Genomic DNA, 14,151 nt, shown 5'->3' on the forward strand with positions numbered 1-14,151 from the left:
CCTAATTGGGTGGAGAGGGGAGGCCCTCCTGAGTCACCAAGTGCCATGGACCAGGCAGAGGACCCCAAGGTGGTAAAGTACAAGCATCAGCCTCCCTGACAGCCCCTCTGGTTGGCCCAGGTATGGTGCCTGCTCGTTTCCATCAAAGGGGCTTCTTAGCAGCACACCCAGGCCTTCACAATCCTTTTTTCTGCAGAGGTATTAATTTATGATGGCAGAGACCCCTTGTGTCCTAACAGTAGCAGATCTGTCCTGTGCACAAGGCAGAAATGCCATCAGGTCAGATGTCCTGGAAGTGAGGCCTCCTCAGGTGTCAGTAACACATGCTTTATAGAGACGTCAGTGATGTGAGCCCGGCAAGTGCATTTCAAGTGTAAGGAGTCTAAGTGCCTGGAGTGATGGGTCAGTTCTTAATGACACAGAGGGCTCCCATGGCGGGTGCGCTGAGCTCCTGTAGAAGCAGAGGCTACATCAGAGGACATGGACATCCAGAGCTGCGAGAGACGTGGATGATCACACCTTTGTGCCTGTTTATTTTACAGATGGAGACACAGAGTCCAGAAGTGAAGCAACTCACCCCAATCTCAGGGCAAACTAGCACAGAGTTCAGTTGTTCACCCAACTTTTATGGAGCACATCCTCTGCCAGGTCCCCTTCCTAGACACTGAGGGTGCACAAGTGAATAATAAGACTCAAGCCCTGCCCCAAGGAACTCACCATCCAGTGGAGCAAGGAATGGTCCCCAGGGGATGGGAATCACTGACCATCAAATACAGAAGGAGATGGAAGAAGTGAGGGAAGCAGACAATTTGCACCCTCTCAACACTGTATCAGTCAGGACAAGATAGGTTCTGCCACATAACAAACAGCCCCATGGTCCTGCACTCTCGCTGTGTGCCTCATATATTAGCAGGGGAGGCTCAGCTTTACACAGTTTCCCAGGCTGACCCAGGTGCCCCCACCTGGTGGCTGCACCTGCTGGGACAAACAACATTTTCACTGTGCAGGGGAAGTGTGCTGGGGGATCCAGAGGAGCATGTAGAACATACTTCACCTGCACTAATTATCCTCACCAATTCACTAACTGCCCAGCAACCAGCTCCTATTGTGACTTTGACCCCGCCTAACTACAGAGGGAGCAGGATACTGTAATCCTCCAGTGAGCCCAAAGGAAAGGCAGAAGGATGTGGGTGAGCCCTAGAACCCCACAGACACGGGTCTATTTCACCCAGTAAATACTCAGGGATACATTCCCTCAGAAAAACTTGCTCCTTCGTCTTTTTTAAAGCATGGCTCTGTTAGCCTTTCATTTTCCCACTTCTGATGGAGATACGAGCACCAGAAATCTTTTTCCCCCTCTTAACTCTTCCGTAAGTGACAGCCAGCATTCAGCCTCAGAGTGGGAATAGAATAGGGATGAGTGAAGATTGGGGTCTAAAGGGCACAACTGCTTCTTCTCAGCCTTATCAAAGCCATGATGGAATGAATGCAGCCCCAGTGGTGCCAAACATTTGTGTTTTTTTTTCAAAGTAGACCCCAAAATCTGTTTTTCAGTAAAACCTTCTAATGTTTAAATAGCAATCATTCAACTTTCCTTTATAAGCAGTGCTGGCTACACAGGCATACCTTGGAGATATTACAGGTTCCATTCCAAACCTCCACAATAAAGGAAATACTGCAATAAAGTGAGTCACACAAATTTTTGCGTTCCCCAGTGCATATAAAAATTATGCTTATACTGTACTGTAGTCTATTAAGTGTGCAATAGCATTAAGTCTAAAAAAAATGTACATACTTTAGAAATACTTTATCACTAAAAAATGCTGACCATCATCTCAGCCTTCAGTGAGTCATAATCTTATGGCTGGTGGAGGGTTTGAAATATTGGGAGAATTACCAAAATATGACACAGAGATACAAAATGAGCAACTGCTTGTGGGGAAATGGTGGCGATGATTTGCTCAATGCAGGGTTGCCACAAAACTTCCTTTTGTAAAAATGCAATCTCTGCGAGGCACAATAAAGCATGATAAAAGGAGGTTTGCTATACTGTGGACAAAAGAAAAAAAGCTAGGCCACAAGTACAAGACCTCTGATCCCATCAACGCCTTCCCCTCTTCTCAGAAAATAAGAGCCAAGCTCCAGGAGAAGCAGGAATGTGCCTGAGGTCAGCAGTAGCTCAGGGGACAGGGATGCATGTGATGGAGGGGCACTGCCTCCATCCTATGTCCCTGTGCATGTGGTCTTCTTCAAGATCCTCCCATGGAAACCAGCCAAAGCAGCTCGGCCTGTGCCAGACCTCTTTCTGCACTCAGTCCCTGGTCAGCTTTGGGGATTCAGGGCTCAGCCAACCTTGGGACAACACCAAGCTGTCAGACTCACAAGTTGACAGAGCTTCCAACAGGGCACAGCTTTTTCACAGCACTGCATCCTGGAGGAAGCTGGCCAGGGTTGCCTTCCCAAGGAGCCTCGCCTTCCCATCCACGGCAGACCCACGGCAGAGACCAGCCCGCAGGTCCCTTGGCTAGCACGTGGTCCCAGCTCTGGGAGCCCCTAGGTGTGCAGTGAGTGTCCCACACCCCTTCGTGGGACCCCAATCCCTTTCATGGAAGCATCTCGTGCTGCCTTGGGATTGAGAATAGTGACCCCTTAACAATACAGGTGCTTCGGAGTTAGTCTCCCATTGGGCCCTTGCAGAGTCCCAACAGGTGGGATTATTACCCAAGAGCCCTCGTTTGTCAGAAAGACCCAGATGGAAAAGATCACACAACTGGTTAGCAGCAGAGCTGAGGGTTCAGTTCCGATCTCTGACCTTTAACTCCAATATTCATTCTGTTGTCCGAACTTCCAAAACAAAGTCGTGAACGGAAAACAGAGGTTTGTGTCAGTTGGAAAAATAAAAGTGTACGGTATCATGACCCCTGTATTCATCTATTCCCTTGAGAAAGAAAACTCCCATGCTAAACACCTGCTTGGCACTTTATATATTTTACATGTAAACCAGCCTACAGAAGAGGAAACAGGCTAAAGGTAAAAGCAGCACTGGCTGGGTGTGGAAGCTGAGATCTGCCTGGACGTCATGCACTTGAAACTTCCAGACCCAGATCAACACTTCAAGTTTGCCGACATCTCAAGTCCAGCCAGGGGAAAGAAGGAATCACCTCCAATGACAGCCACTGTGCCTTATTCTGCATCACGTACAAGACCAAGCGTTGATTTTCTTTTTTGACAATTTCATTTACATACCATAAAATCCACTCAGTTAACATGTACAATCCAACAATATTTAGTAAATTTTCAGAGTTGTGCAACTGTCACCACCATCCAATTTTAGAACATTTGCATCACCCCGAAAAGATCCCTCAAAGCCCATTTGCAATTACTGCTCCCTCCCCCCAGTGCCTGGCAACCACTAATCTACTTTCTCTCTGGATTTGTCGCTTCTGGATGCTTCATGAAAATAGAACCTACCATATGTGGTCTTTTGTGGTTGGCTTTTTTCATTTAGCTTCATGTTTTTGAAGTCAATGCTTTGTGTAGCATGTATCAGTACTTCGTTCCTTTTTATTGCCAAATAGTATTCCATTGGTGGACATAACATGTCTTGCTTATTAGCTTAATCAGTTGCGTTATCAGCTGATGGACATTTAGGCTGTTCTCACTTTGGAGATATTATAAGTAAGGTTGCTATGAATATTCGTGTTCGAGTCTTTGTGTAGGCATATGTTTTATTTCTCCTGGATAGATATCTAGCAGTGCAACTGCTGGATCGTATAATAAATTTATGTTTTCTAAAAAACCACTAAAGGATTTTCCAAAACGGCTGTACCATTTTATATCTCTACCAGCAATGGACGACCGTCCAAATTTCTCCACACCTTTATGGATACTTACTGTTGTCCATCTTTTTTACTCTAGCCATGTGATTTGCTTTTATGAATTAACTTGGGAAATCTTGATAGATACCCCAGAGACAGGGGCTGGCATTATTATTCCTTGACAGGTGGGAAGAAAAAGTGAAGCAACTTGCCCCGGGTCCCAAGGCTGGGCGTGAGGGAGCAATGTTAGGGTTTGACAGAGGTCTGCCTCTCACCAGGGCTGATCTGCCCCCACCACTCTCCTATCCTGCCTCCTACGGCACAAGGTGTTACACTGGCTTTTCCATACCATCCATCCATTAACGAGCACCTACTGTAAACCAGCACAGGCGGGGCATCCACGAGCTCACGTCACTTCCATAACCTCATGCTTTCACTCGCATAAGCTCCACGACTCATTTTTTTACTGAGAGAGCTGAGATTCAGGAGAAGCGACCATCTATCTATCCAGGGGTCAGCAAACATTTTCTGGAAAGGGTCAGAGAGTAAATATTTTTGGCTTTGCAGGCCAGAGAGCCCCTGTCCCAAATCCTCAACTCTGCCGTCGTAGTGCGGTAGTTTCCACACTACAGAACAATCCAGGTGATAATCCCACCTGTCGGGGTTTGGGGAGGGTCCAGTGGGAGACTAGATCCGAAGCACCTGTGTGTCAGGTAAATTTTATGCACTTACACCAGCAGCTGGCCAGGCATGGCCCACAGGCCGTTGATGGCCGACGCCTGGTCTCATCCACTGTCACGCAGCTAGTAAGGGACCGAGTACAGATCGCAGGCCGGCCGGCCTGTCGTTTTGGAGTGTGTGCTCTCTCCCACCTCCTCGCTGCCTGAGGCGCGCTTACCCCCATATTGACTTCAGGATACGCTTTCCACTGGGGCGTGAGACTCCCTGACTCCTTCCTCTCCTTCACTGCTCCAGACTGGCTGGGACCATTAAGGCCTATATTTAGCACATTCCACCGCTAGCTAATTCCTCGTGTCCCAGGCTCACGCGTTACAACAGGAACACAAGCCCTGAGAGTAAATACGAGGCTCCAGTCCCAGCTCCACCTTACCCAGTGGTGGGACTGCTCACCTCGCTGTTCTCTTTGGCAGAGCGGGGCGGTAGTGGTCCTGCGTCCTAGGTGGCTTGTGAGAGCTAAATGAGTTGATACAAGAGCATGACTTTCAAATAGGGCTTAGCACAAAGTAGGCGCTCAATAAATGATAGCTATTGCTAGGTAGCCCCCACCAGCAAGGAAGTGGAATCAGTTTCATATCTGCCCACGATTTAGTGTCTCACTGGAAAGAGCAAAGAATGCACAGCAGTTAAAATTCCTCTATAATTACCGCGGGCTGCAAGGGGTGGTGCCACCTAGTTTTGCAGAAAGTAGAACTGCCCTGAGGACAAAATTGTAATGTGGTAGTAGTAATGATAGTGATAGTAATAATAAGAGTTCACATTTATTAGGCCCTTAGTAAAGCGACATGCTAAGTGCTTTGCAAACATACCGCCATACCAGCTAGCATCTGGACGGCGCTTTTGAGCTGGTGTAGCATTTTACCGAGCTGTATCTTGCATGGGTCTGCCATCGACCTGTGAGGGTGACCTCCACGTCTTCTCTAGTTTACAGATGTGGAAACCGAGTGGTCTTCCCCATGTTCCCTCTAGAAAGTGGCCAAGTTGGACTCACTGGGGACGTCGAGTTCCAGAGCCAGCTGCCTTCCCCCACCATCACCTCTCTCTCCACCCTGCCCAGGCCAGGGCTCCATCCTAGTGTTTTCTTTAAGCCTCTGTCCTAGGCTGCAGAGGCAACATCTACTAGCATCATTCCCATTAACCCTCGAAGCATTTATCTCTCCCAGGAATAGGTCTGCTCTAAAAAACCACGGAGAGCATCAAGGGCTTAACCCCAAAGCGTGCTCCCTGACATAGTCCCTCCTGTGTCTGGACCACAGGCAGGATGCCCCCCTGGGTGCTAGAGGACCTTCCCCGAGGCTCCAGCGTCCATCCAGCCTGTGGCTATCAGCTCTGTAGACCTCCACGCAGGGGAAGTGGAAACCAAGTGTGGAACTTTAAAAGGGGGCAAGCCGATCAGCCCCTCCAGGCAACCTCCCCACAGTGCTAGAATGTTCTCACCTGGGTGCACTCTGGGGAAATCCCTCTAAGGACAGGAGACAATTCCTGCCTCTCCGAGGAGCTCCTGCTTCAGTCCGGGAAACCTGTCCTTGTAACGTCCCCTCAACTTGCCAGAACAAGCCTGCTTTCCTCTGTCCCAGGACAGCCTCAGAGTAGTAGTGGCCATCTCCACTGTTTCCACTCTCCAGGCATCTCTGCAGCCTCAGGTCCCCCAGCTGTCTGCACCTGGTGTGTTTCCAGCATCCTTCCGGAGCTGCCTCAGTCTTCACCACACACGACTGTTGCTCTCTGGTTTTGAAGGACACAGACCATCCTTGGTCACTTGCCATCTCTGAGGGCTGACTTCCTCGCTTGTAAAATGGGATTATGATACTTACACAGTGGTTGTGACACTCAGAGGCCATACATGCAAAGTGGTGTCTAGACCTTGATGTACAGCTTTTCTAGGAGTGGTAGGTAAGGTTGGTTCGACCGCAGAGCCAGGAGCCCTTAGACCGGGCACTGTGGCCTGTGCACTTCTTCCTCATCCTGCATCTCGGAGGCACATCTCACACACTGGATGATACGGATGTTGATTCAATGAAATTATTACAATTTTTGATTTAAAAGTGCAGAAGCAATCTTCATGGCGAATACCATGACCCTCAGAACCGTGTTCAATCCCCAGCTCCACCCTGGTCCCAGCTGTCAGGACTGGGCGGAATTGGGTCCGTTCCCATGGGACAGATGTTGCAAGAGATGGGCAAGGAGGGTGGTGCCTGATGCTCGCAGAGCCTCCTGGGCCTCCACCCAAGCCAAGCGTCACCAGGCACAACCCTCCTTTAGCCCCTGCCACTCGCTCTATCTGGAGGACTATCTCTATCTCTTCCAGCTTCGTGTCCCAGGGCAGCAATTATCACTTTTCTCTGAATCTCTCCCGGGCTCTCCCAGGCAGCAGGAATGTTGCCGTATTCTGAGATCCCTGCTTAGGGTTTTCCTACCCCTCCCATAGTGTTTGCTGTACTGCATGTGTGTTGGTTCACACGCCTTGCTCTCTACTGGATTATTATAATAACGATTAACAGCCACCATTAGGTGAGCATTTAAATGTACACCAGGCACTGTGCTGGGTGATTTATACACACCCTAGCTTGTCCTCCCTAAATCCTTGGAAGCTGGCCCTTTGGTCTGGTACGCAAAGAAGGAAACACTGGTTGGGAAGTAGGCATAGAGGGGAGAAAATCTGGGTCCCCCAGGGACAGAAGGACTCCCGGAAGGCTTCTCAGAGGAGGTGTCCCTGCTCTTTGTCTTACTGACCTGTAACTTTCTCAAAGTTACACACTTAAGTTAGGGCAGAGCTGGGCTTACCTCTGAAGTCTTCAGCTCTACCCATGATCTCAGTCCCCGCTCTATCCCCAGCTCCTGGTGTGTCACCTGATACTCAGCACGAGCTCAGCTGCCTTTGTGAGTGAATGAGGAAGGAAGCAAATAAATGAATGAATGAAGCTCTCCAAACCTGAATTTATCCCAGCCTGGTGGAGCACAGCCGTGTGCTTCTAACCCAGAGAGCTGCAGCCCTCTCAGGAGAACCAAGATTATCAGCTGTTGTTTTACGATAATAGGGCCTCCCAGATCCTCATTTATTAGCAGGCCAGATGGCAGCCAGAGGCAGCCATCCCTGGTCCACGGCACCAGAGAAAGTGCCCTGCACCGCCCCCCGGGCAAATGGTCTTACCTCCAATTGCATCATCTCCCTGTCCATTGGGGGCGTCCTTGATCTCATGACCTTGGCAAACAGAGAGACTTGGGCCAACACCAGCCTTTGGACCTTCTCTCCCTCCTTCCCAACGTCCTTCCCTGCATCCATCCCTCCATCCTTTCCTTCTGTCTTTCCGTCCTTTGTTTCTTTCTTCCCCCTTCCTTCTTGCCTCCCCTCTCCCTTCCTTGGACCCTATCTGCCTCCTTCATTCATTCACTCTCACTTACCCGCCAGGCAGTAGCTGTCCTGCTGTGGGCTAGGCCCGGGGGTCCACAGTCAGAACTGGGAACCCACCCCCACCCTCAGGGTACCCAGAACCGGGCGAGCAGGTGACAGCTACCGTGTCACATGGGCCAAGACGGGCTGCAGGAGCTGAAAGCAGGTGTGTGCACTGGGCATAGAATAGGTTTGAAGGGGAGAAAAGCTGGGTGGCCAGGAGACAGAGGGACTTCAGGAAGGCTTCTCAGAGGATGCGTCCCTGCACTTTGTCCTAACGGCCTGCATTATGAAGGGTTAACCAGGCGAACAAGGCAGAAGCTTGTTTTCACAGCTCCCTGCTCAGAGGTCGTCAGGCTCCTCCCCACGCCCGAATCCCTGTTGGTGCCACCAGAGTTCAGCCTGGCCTCTTTGACTCAGATAGTCAAGGTCAGCATGGACCCACCCCCTGCTATGCCCTCAGTGACCTGTCAGAGAGCGTGTCCTGTTGCATCTCGCTTGCTGAAGTCTGTCACTAGGGCCCTTGCTCGTCTTCTTAAGGTCAGACCCCCATGGTGCCCTGCCCAGCACTGTCAAAGTCCCCCACTCCCGCCTCCCTGCTTCCCATCCCCTCACCATCACACTCTTCTCCACGACACACTGAGGCTGCCTGAATCATCCCCCCAATATACCAGGGGACTCCCAGCATCCCCCCCCACCCCCCCATGATTTAATGTCTCACTGGAAAGAGCAAAGAATGCCCAACAGTTAAAATTCCTGTATAATTATTGCTGGCTGTACAGGGTGGACTCCCTCCCTTGGCCGATCCCTCCCTTGGCCGATCAGAGCCGCGTCCCCCCGGAGCCTGATGTGAGCTCTTCCCACACATGCCATTTCTGCACCGAGCCTCCAGCCCCCTGCCTCTCCTGAGTGGCCCTGTGGGGCACTACCTCTGCATCTTTCCTGACACCGTCCTCGCTCCCCGAAGGGCACAGTAGCCATGGCAGTAATAGCAGCAGCAGAGAAGCAGCCAGGTGCCAGACACTTCACATGGGTCTACCCATTCCACCCCTAAAACCACCCATCTGGGAAGCCATCATTCGACCTTTGCTACAGGGAAGGAAACTGAGGCTCAGAGAGGTGAAATGGCTCACTCAGAGTCTCTGGTTAGTAAAAGGAAGATTCAGGGCACAAGTCCAAGGCACAGTCTCCAAAACCCAAGCTCACCACCATCCTAATACCCCTTCTCAGCCCCTTGACCATCTGCCTGAATCTTTCCAAGTTTTGAAGAATTAGTCACCTCCTCCTGGAAACCTTCCCTGACCTCCTAGGCTGGAAGATGATGCTTCTGCTTTGCACAGACAGAAGAATTGACATTCCCAGTAGTCAACTCTCACGAAGACATTTCCTCATCCCTCCACTGCCCCCCAAAACTGTGCAACCCCTGCACACACCACGTGCAGCATGTCGTACCTGCAGGAAATCCCAAGGACTGAGTACAAAGATAGAAGCGCTGAGGGGCTACTTGTGATGAGCAGAAGGCGAGGTGTGATGCAAGGGACTCATGAGAGCTTCATGGAAGAGCCCTTTGGGCAGGGCTTCCAAGATCTAGAAGGACTTAAACAGGGCTCAAAATAAGGGCACTCAGCAGGCAGAGCTGCATGAACAGTGGGAAGACAGGCAGCATGTCCCCAGGGCATTTGGGGGTGCCGAACGACAGGAGACTGAGTCAGGCAGAGGGGGTTGCGAAGGACCTTGACCATCAAACGACGTCCCTTCTTCTCAGCCTGTCTTGGTTCCCTCAATCCTGAACCCAGAGGTCAGAGAACAAAAGCCCAGTTTTATCGGGCTGGCCAAAAAGTTCCCTCGGATTTTCCATAAGCTGTTACAGAAAAACCCGAACAAACTTTTGGGGCAATGAAACATTTGACTGGCACAGTGCTTTAAAAAAGATTTTTTTAATCATTGCCAACATTTAGTCATAGAGAAGTTTTTCTCAAAAAATTAAAATATTTGGCCACATTGGATTCCCTGCCTGGTCATAGTCAGCTGGCACTCTGACTGCTCAGCCCCTGTCCCCCTGGGGCCTGGTTTCTTCACTTTGCCACAGTCCCCAGCACTCACAATGGTCACCCCCACCAAGGGGACCCTCCATCACCAGGCATCATTGCATTGGCAATGCCATCGTTGCATTGGCCAGCGTCATTGATGGCACCCACCTGGCCCTGAAGGCACTTGGATTAACCCAGTCCCAAACTCCATCTGTGATAGGAAGCCTCTATCGGCCTCGACTGGGCTTCCTGCAGGTCTTGGAGGGTTTGACCTTGAGTATGGTACATCTCTGTACGTTCTTACCTCCTTTCCCTCCAAACATGGCCACACTAACCTTCCCTTGGAGCCAGACAGATCCACACTTGAATCCTAACAGGTGTGGGATCCTAGTAACACCCCAACTCTGACATGAGTTTGCTGTGGGCCGAGCTTATAATTCTCTTATCAGATCCACCTAACAGGGCCACAGTCCTCAAAGATGCTTTGCATTTCAACCCTCGGCCTCTTCTCCTTTTCACCACCCTACTTTATTTCTTCGTCTCTCCCTCTCTCTCTCCCACCCTCTCTCTCATATGACTCCCAAACTCAGAAAGGTTTGATTGCATTGAAATTTGGCTCTAGAGCCCTAAGCCTTAAGGCAAACAGTTGTCCTAGAATTTGCTGGAAATCACTTGGCTTCTCTTAGCTGGATGATGGCAAAAAGCAAACAGCAGCTCCCTTCCCTGCGCCACGCCACCCTCACTCCCACATTGCAGTCTGGCTAACTGGAGGTTCCTGGAATTTCCCGGGGCTACACACCAGAGCCTCTCCACGCAGGAAACTCAGCAAACTCCTGGAAAGCTCCAGAGTCATCGGCCGGGGCTATAGCCAGGCCAGCCTGCTGACAAGGGTGCCCATCTTGTTATTCATCGCCTTGGCTGGGCCAGTGCTTGTCTGCAAAGCTTCCTTGAGTTTTGGGTGGATTCTGCCTGCTTTCCCGTGACCAGTATGCGTTGGCCAAGCTTGGTTCTAGAGGACCCTGACATGTGACTGAGAAGCTAATTAAAGAGAGAAGTTATCTATTCAGTCACTCACTCATCAATCCATTCATTTACTTCTTCATTTATTGCAGCTTAAATTACCTCACTCGTTTTCTCCTTTACTCATTCAGTCACTTAGACATGCACTAGCTTACGGAGAGATCTACATACAGATGTGGATCTAGATTCCCTTGTTTACTTTTTTATTAATTCATCTGCCACCCACTCATCTGCTCATCTATTTTTCCACTCATTTATCCCTCAATTTCCCCGTTTGGTTATATGTTGACTCACGTTATTAATGTATTTATTAACACACTATTCCATCCCCTCATCCATTTATACATTCACTCAATCACTCCATTTCTTCATTAACTCACACATATACTCACGCATAAACAGCTCCCTTCCTATTGTACAAGGCTTTATAGGGTAGGTTAAAACTTGGAGTCTGAATAAAATAAGACAATAAAAATAGTAGAGTCTCAGGGAGACATGGGCCCACGCTCTCACTCTCGCACCGCTGTGTCTCAAGCAGTCAATGATCCATGAACCCCAGTGAGAAAAACACAAGGGAGAGAGAAAGGAGAGGTGAAGTTCTCTGGGGTGCCAGGGCCAGAAGTCCATTCATGCAGGGCAACCAGGTTGCTCTCCCTTGATGGCAGTGTCGGCGAAGGGGCGGGTGATGACCTCCCAAGGCAGAGACGGCTGGGGGAGACAGTCACTCAGAGAGTGAGTGGGCACCGGGGCCAGCAAGGAGAGTGCCCACCTTAGTCGGCAGCAGCTCAGTTCACAAATAAAGAGGCAGGAAGCTGGGTGTCCTGACTTAGGTCGTGGGCTCTGGAGCCACAAGATGCCAGACTCAGTTCTAGAACTGCCTCTCAGGAGCAGTGGGACCTTGGGTGGTTTACCTGACCTGGGTGAGCCTCCCATACACATGGGGACAGGACCCCTGCAGGGTTATTCCGAGGACTCTGCGGGGTCTGTGAAGGACGGCGTGCAGAGCTGGTGTGAGGAGCCGTTGTACACGTTCCGGCCCCATGGGTCAGGAAAGCCCCTCGAGGGACAGGATGCAGGATGGGGCTAGACTGCTTCCAGAGCTGAGAACAGGGCTGGTGCATCATGGTTGCTCAGTAAGAATTGATTGAATGAATGAAAGAGCTGGAAAGGGCTCTTAGAAGTTAGCCAGTCCAGCCACTTTCAAACTCTGCTACTTTGAAGGTGATACTGGGGCCACCAGAGAAGGTTTGGGGCCACATCTCACTTGACCCAAGCACCTCTATTTTTAACTCTTTACATATTGGGCTTTTCTTTTAAAATTTCATTTGACAAGCGGGTTTCCCTCCCCACCACCAAAAAAAAAAAAAATCTTGAAAAAGGATGCTTGAACTCTCTTAAAGATTAAAAAACTAAAGCCCAGAGAGAAGAAGCAAGTGCCCAAGATAGTCCAGCAAGTTGATGATGGGGCCAGAGGAGACCCCAGAACTCCAGACTCCCCATCCGGGGAACCTGCCCAACATCACACCACCGTGTTTTATCACAGTACTGACCCTCCAGGCTTTCAGGGGCCACCTGCCACCATCCCCACCTCTTCCAGGACTCTAAGATTCCAGATGGAAGTGGCGAGAATGGTGAAAAAAAGGGTAACTGGGTCAAGCCACGGACAGTGGGGAGGGCTCCCCAGGTATGCTGTGTCTCCTCAGGTGGAGAATCCAGCTGGAAATTCCGCAGGAGAACAGCCAACACCGTATGGCCAGGGTGTTGGGTTTTGAAACCCTATCCACTTTTTTTAACCTATAATTATGTGGCACACACCTAATTAAAATGGACTATAATTGTTGAAATATTTTATTGAAGTCATTTTTTTTTTTTCCAAACAACAGGTTTAACAGATGATAAAACTTGTCTTGTGGTTAACTTGGGCTGCCAAGAGCCCCGGGCAGAGTACGGGCTGGGGCTGGCGGACTATGGACAGTCAACCCCAACTGGATGCCAGCATTCTTCGCTAAGCACTCCTTCTGGAGACTTCTCTCGGGCCCCATGCCAAGCACTCAGAACAGAGACAAATAGCCTGGGTGGGAGTTTTGTGCACAAAGATGACTAGGTTTGCTTAGCTCAGTGGAGAAATCCTTTGAAATTGGGCTCCCAGGGGAGTGAGGGCAGCTACGAGCAGAGCAAACTGTTGATTCCAGAGCACAAGGAAAGGAGTGTGATCCTCACCCCACTCACAAGCAGCAAAACCCTCCTCTAAAACCCCAAATGACCACAACAAAACAGACCTGGGCAGCGCAGGGGCTGCCGGGTCTTCACATTTTTTAGGGAATATGGTGGATGCATCTCTAACAATGCCTGTGACAGCGGCCACAGTTTACTGTCTTCTAGGCGCTCAGTGTTTTCTATGCTTTATTTCTAATCTTTACTGAGGAAACTGAGTCATAAGCTGGCCAAGATCTTTACCCCAGCTCTAACTCAGAAGCCAATGTTTCTCCACTATTGTTCTGACTCAGACCCTGACTCAAAGTGAGCATCTTCATCATTAAAAAGTCTGAATCAGTCTGGGGGAGGGAAGGGCAAGAAAATACGCTGCAGGATTTGAGGGTTCCTTTCGGTGTGCCTGTCTGCCCAGCCCGCCTCGCCCTGCTGGCAGCCTGTGGGCCGGATATGCTCTGAGGTGGACCAGAATAAGGGCCGGACTGGGAAACAGGGAGAAATTTATTTTATCTCCTGGCCAACAACCGGGATGGTCATGGGACCCCAGTTCTGATCTCAGTGAACCAGTGAGCAGAGGTGCTGCTCTTGTCTGGAGATGATCTGTTTTATCTTGTGTTATTGTCCCAAGCCAGCAGTGAGGTGGCTGTTGTCACCCCCAGGTTACACGTGACAAAGAAGAGCCAAGAGACGAGCCAGGTCTGATGTGACGCAGTTCAAACAAAGCTCCGAAGTCACGGGAGAAAAGTATATCCTCGGGGTCTCTCCATTGTGTGCGTGTGTGTGAGTGCGGTTTTTAATGTATTCCTTCTTATTACTCTTGTTACCGTTGTCTACTTCCCCTCAATGTCATGCTTCATCTTCATGCAACTCGTTTTTATTGAGCATCTACTATGTAGGAGGCCCTAAGCCAGGTGTGTGGCCTTTCATCCAAGAACCGAGGCCG

General features: G+C 50.1%; 1 long non-coding RNA gene across 4 annotated transcripts in view; it reads right to left on the reverse strand.

Annotated features, from left to right (window-relative positions):
* Nucleotides 1–14,151, reverse strand: part of LOC149750358 (uncharacterized) — a 68,896-nt gene that overhangs the window by 38,417 nt on the left and 16,328 nt on the right. The window lies entirely within an intron of this gene.

The sequence above is a fragment of the Delphinapterus leucas genome, chromosome 2 (assembly GCF_059928025.1).
Source record: "Delphinapterus leucas isolate spDelLeu-1000000601 "Yukka" chromosome 2, BTC_Dleu_Yukka2, whole genome shotgun sequence".
Classification (NCBI taxonomy): Eukaryota; Metazoa; Chordata; class Mammalia; order Artiodactyla; family Monodontidae; genus Delphinapterus; species Delphinapterus leucas.